The sequence below is a fragment of the Sapajus apella genome, unplaced genomic scaffold, assembly GCF_009761245.1.
Source record: "Sapajus apella isolate SASKATOON/1434 unplaced genomic scaffold, GSC_monkey_1.0 scaffold39, whole genome shotgun sequence".
In the NCBI taxonomy this organism is placed as follows: domain Eukaryota; kingdom Metazoa; phylum Chordata; class Mammalia; order Primates; family Cebidae; genus Sapajus; species Sapajus apella.
Window position 1 is genome coordinate 16,892,180 of NW_022436979.1, and position 5,811 is coordinate 16,897,990.

At 48.8% G+C, this 5,811-nt stretch overlaps 1 pseudogene; it reads left to right on the forward strand.

Moving 5' to 3' along the window:
* The first annotated feature begins 2,588 nt into the window (after nucleotides 1–2,588).
* LOC116565137 lies at nucleotides 2,589–4,486 on the forward strand (annotated as a pseudogene).
* The last annotated feature ends 1,325 nt before the right edge of the window (nucleotides 4,487–5,811 follow it).

Here is a 5,811-nt window from a genome sequence, read left to right on the forward strand (position 1 = left end):
TCCAATGGGAATGAAACTCAGCCTTTCTTTTTCGTTTCTGTGTTTTTGCTGTTGTGCTATTCTACCCTCCACTTCTCTGGGGCCCACTTTTTCAGCTTCCATAGGAGTGAGAACAGGGTCTGTCTTTCTGTGCCTGACTTCACTTCATATATCGACAGCCTCCGCCCCCGCCTCCTGGCTCACCCACGTTGCTGGAAATGACGCGATTTCCTTCTTTTCCATCCACCCTGAGGCCTCTCTGCAGAGGCCACAGCAGGAATCCCTGCGCTCCCCGCCTGGGTTTCTCCTCTTCTCCTCTGCTCCCCTGCTCCTTCCCTGGCTCCCCACAGCCCCCCACCCTACCCTGGGCCCCACTGTCCACCTCTGCCCAGTGCCCAGGCTTCCCACACCCCCTCTTCCTTACCTGCCCCCAGCACAGTGGCTCTGTGGGGTCCCAACCTGCCTCTCCCTCTTCCACCCACACCCCGCCCGGCCCTTGCACGCTGCCCCGCCCCCGCCTCTCCCCCCCCCCCCCCTGCGTCCTGATCGATTCTCCCGGGGCCCCTGCCACTCACCTCTTCGACCTGATCGATCTGATCTCCCGGGGCCCCCACCCATGCCAGATGCCTCAGCTGCTCCCGCCCTTCCTATTCCTCCAGGCTGGTGACCTGATACTACCTGTGTGACTTTTGCAACTTGCTTACCTTCTCTGAGCCTCTTCTCTTTTAGATGAGAATATTTGGAGGATCAAAGGAGACCTGCTGAAGATGCCCAGTAGACCTTAGCTAGTTCTTACCTGCCTGACTCCACCTTGTCCGGTCATTTGGGGTGGGGTTTTTTTTTTTTTTTTTTTTTTTTTCTTTTTTTGAGACAGTCTCACTCAGTCACCAGGCACCAGGCTAGAGTGCAGTGGTGCGATCTCGGCTCACTGCAACCTCCGCCTCCCGGGTTCAAGCAACTCTCCTGCCTCAGCCTCCCGAGTAGCTGGGACTACAGGTGCATGCCACCACGCCCAGCTAATTTTTGTATTTGTTAGTAGAGACGGGGTTTCATCGTGTTGGTCAGGATGGTCTCGATCTCTTGACCTCGTGATCCACCCTCCTCGGCCTCCCAAAGGGCTGGGATTACAGGCCTGAGCCACCGCGCCCGGCCAACTGGGATTCTTCATTTTACACCCCCTCCCTCCTCTCCCAGGTTGTAAAGCTTCCTTTCAGGGACTGGGCAATGGGCACAGCCCCAGGTAAGCTCTGCGGCCCCTCGGATTAGGGTGAACAGCTTGGCTGATTGGGTGAAGGCACTACAGGACAGTTATCTGGTTGCAAAATATATTTTATGTATTTAGAAACAAAAAGAACTATTTGTGTATAGTGTTTAACAAATATATAACTGATTATGGAAGAAAGTGGCCCTCCCTTCCTCCTTCCCTCCCTCCCTCCCTCCCTCCCTTCCTTCCTTTCATTTCTTTTCTCATTTGGAAACCTAATCATTATGGATAACATTATTTCCAAGGCATAAGATGATTGACAATAGGTGATGGAACCTGGGTTTTCCTAGGCCTCCCCAGTGTCTGGAGGACGTCATGTAAAGAGGAATTACTTGGTATTCAAAAGCTCTTGGATCTACCGGCTAACACAAGAGCACTCACCTGTCAGCAGAGCTGCTAACTCTGCTAACATAGGGGAGTCCCTGCTCTGCCCAGCCAGCTCTAGGACTTCCTGCTGCAGCTGCCACTGTGTTTCCAAGCACCATGCCTCATCTTGCTTGTTGCCAGGGCACAACTGTAGGGATGTCACTGACGTCCTGAGTTCTCATGGTTCCAAACCTGTGGAGCAGGGAGCTGTGCTGAGGGCGTGGGTCCCAAGGTGCGATTGCCCAGCCCTAGTAGTGATAGACAAGTACTAGGCATATCTGCGTATTGAGGCAGAGCTTTCTGGCTTTCACGCTGACCTTCTCTCTCTCTCTAGGCTTGTGTGTGTGCAGTAGCCTGGGCCAGGAACCGACTGGAGTAAGATCTCCACCCGTCCCGGGCATTCTGGGCTTCTTTGGGGCCAGCTTCTTGTTCTCTCTGGATGAGTGTCTCTGGGAAGCTCCCCAGCCTTTGTGCATGGGGCTCTCCAGCAGTAACCCAGGCCGAGCCCCTTTCTGGGAAGCTCCCCATTCCCTAGTAAATACATTTCTGATGGGCCTGCCCTGCTTACCCATTGTGGGCTGCAGAAGACCACAGTTCCAGTGAGCACTCTCAAACGTGCTCTTACACATAAGCTATTTATATAAGCTACGAGTAAGCTTCTGTTTCTCAAACATTAGCAACTGCCTGTCCACTGGTTCCTTCAGGTGTACGTGCACTATCATAAAGAATTACTTAAAATAAGTTGGGGGGAGTTTCCCAAGAGTTGAACACGTGGAGCTTCGTGGAAGGTGGCATACCTGGGGAGGGCATGGAAGCTCTGTGCCCCTTCCCCCACACTCAGCCCCTGCATCTCTTCATCTGGGTCCTTAGTAATATCCTTTATAAGCTGATGAATATTACTCTTCTGTAGGTCAGAAATGTCCCAGATGCTGCAGTCATTTCAGTTTGATTTCACTGGAGACACTGACTTGACGATGATATGAACGTCACCGAATCCTTCAAGGAATTTGTTGAATTGCTCAACAAAAGTAGAGAAGGAGAAGATGATGATGGCACACAATGCCAGTGATTTTCTCATCAGACCCCTGGGAAGCTTCCAGAAGGGGCAGAGAGGCTTCATGAAGGCTGTGTGAGGACGCAGTGAGAAGGTGGCCATCTGCAAACCAGGAGGACGCTCTCGCCAGACACCAATCTGCTGATACCAAGCCTCCAAAACTGTACAAAATAAATATTTGTTGTTTACATCCTAAAGAAAGAAATAAATAATAAAAATGAGTTGGGCAATCATCTAAAAACGTACCTGGCTGTGGCTGGGCGCAGTGGCTCATGCCTGTAATCCTAGCACTTTGGGAGGCTGAGGCAGGAGGCTTGCTTGGGGCCAGGAGTTCAAGACCAACTCAATATCAAAACAAAACAAACTTGGTTGCAATAGTCCTGTTTTCTAGTAGAGTCTCCTTACAAATAATGCTGTAATGCTACCCATGTTCTTGAGTCTATGGGAAAAAAAAAGGATCGGCCCTGACCGTGTTTGATACAGATGTAAATCGACTTCCTGTTTGAAAAGCTTACTTATAGCAGCTACAACAGGAAACCCCTCATCCTTGAAGGATTATCTGTACTTTCGAGGTAGAAAACAGCCCAAAATATTGTCAAAGAGAGTTCCACATCATGATCTCCCAAGAAGCTGCTGACTAGCTCTTGAGTGTAGCTGAGGGAGATATGTCATGGGAGAGCCAGCAACAGCCAGGGCCCTACAGTTTGACTTTCAGATTTGGAAGTCAAACAAGAAACTTCAGGCTCTACTGCAATGGAAATCACTTTGTTGGGGAGAAACACTGTGAGTCCATCTACAATCTAGTAACTGATGGCTTGATTACTCTCTATATTGAGACAGGGCAGCAGAATACATTGCCAAGATGATGATAAACCCAGTTTACGAGCACATAGGACACACAACCTTAAACAGAGAGTCAGCTTGCAAAAAATAGATGCCAGTCCTAAAAGAGACACATGGTGAGATTCTGCAGGCCAGGATAGGGTGTCGGAGAAAAGGCTGACATCACTTGTTAGAAGAGCAACTCTGACAGAAAACGAGCAAATTCCAAAATATGAAAAGGTTCCCAATTTCAAGGCCCATGTATCAAGAGGGCCACGCTGGTGTGAATACTGTGACATCCTCAGGTGTGGGCTCGTTACTCAGGGAGGGAACTGTGTGGAATCGTTTCAGTGTTCACAACCAGTGACCCAACATGGTCCCAAATGACTGGAAGCCAGGCTTGAGGCATGCCAAGGTGCGTAGCTGTGACTTTACAATGCTTGTCAAAAGCACACACTGCTAAGCGGCCAAGGGTGGGGGACATGTGCAACAGGGAGACTGAGTCTGAAAGTCCCAGTTCTGAAGGACTATCCCATGTATCAGGATCTAGTGACTTAACTGACGTCGAGATGGCTTTTGACAGAGATGGTGAGAAAGCAGCTATTTCTGTGAATTCATATGAAGATATCAACATTGTCACTGGTACTCCGAAACCGTGCTTCAGAGATTTGCCAATTTCACTAATCATGCGCGATATCGACCCTAAGTTTATAGAATCTGCCGAAACTATGGATCCTAATGAGTAACTGGAGACCCTTCATGAAGCACTGAAACTACCAGCACCTGATCGCTGTGAAACCCTCTGGTCCCTGATGGCACATCTAAAGAGAGTGACACTCCATGAAAAGGAGAATCTTATGAATGCGGAGAACGCTGGAATTGTCTTTGTCCCATCCCTTCTGAGATCTCCAGACCAAAACACCACAGCTGCACTGAACTGTATACAATATCAGCAACTGGTGGTGGAGCTGCCTATCAAAAACAGGGACGTTTTACTTTAAATTTTACATTTGAGGGGAAAAGAAATGTTTTACAGATGAAGGCATGTTTTATCATAATTTAATTGGGCGTATAACCAGATGAAAATGAAGGAACTTTCTGTTGTTTTTGCAGTACCGTTCAACTGTCTTACATGACAGTGAACACACACTTTCCGGTGCTAGCAATCCTGGGTGTTTATCATGTTAAGAAAAACTCAAGTCATCACGTGATTAGCCCCCTATCTGGCAGAAAACTCCATACAAAAGACACAACAAACCTGTCCCAGCACAGCCTCTGCGCACTGTGTAGTCTGTGGTTGTAATCCAGCGTGTTTCAGAATAAGCCTTTTGTGACTTTGCTTCGGGGTCTGTGTCATCGGTTTCTGACACTTGCACAAACACGCACACCCACACGGATAAAACAGCGCTGCTGGCTGTTGCGTTACCAGACCGTATCATACGCCTACTTTTTGCAAATGACTTCTGGTTTCTCTTAGTTCTTCTCTAAGATAGCACGTTCTTTCCAGAAAAAGCAAAATGTGTTTTCTGATTTGTTACTTTAATAAGTTATCCATACCAGTAAAAAATGTACAACACACACACAAAAAAGAAAGATTAAGACTCTTTCAGTGTAGAGGGAGCGACCGAACCACAGTTATGAAGCCATGGCTCAAAACCACTTGGTTCTTTCTCCAGCAGAATTAGGGGATGGAGGGCAAAGGAAAGGCTTTTGAGGACACATACTGGTCATGTATGTGTCAAACGCTAAGGACAGCAGGGAAGGTGGCTTTTTGTTGGTGTTCTTTGAGATTCCAGGAGTTTATTGGTCATGTTTCATTCCTTAGGGAAACCATTCTGGAATTTCATCATGAAAGACAAACAGAAAGCCATTTCGCCGCATCAGATTTCCTTGGGTGATAAGCACTGGGTTTCAGCTGTGAGTATGCACATCCCTGCCTTTAACCCAGGGGATGGAGCACACGGGAAAAGGGGAATATCAGTTATAATATTGTGGTACCCCATAGCACCTACAGCATTGGAGGTCATTTTCTCATACTTCCTTCATTTTCTCTTTGACATGGTTCCTGACCAGACTTACTAGGGTGCTGCTGACAGTGACAATGGCCTGTCTGGAGCAGCTGCTGTGATTCTGCCAGTGGTAGCAGGTGTGGGGGGGGGGCGTGGCCAGGGCTGCATGCTCTGTGGAGTCAGCAGGAGCTGGGAACAGGTGAGAGCCTCACTCCTTACTGAGTTGGCGGGGAAGGAGCCAGTGCTCCTAGGCATAGCCCCAGCCACCCAGCAGCAGCCCCAGACCCTGGCATCCCTGCCCTCTCAGCAGCCCAGGA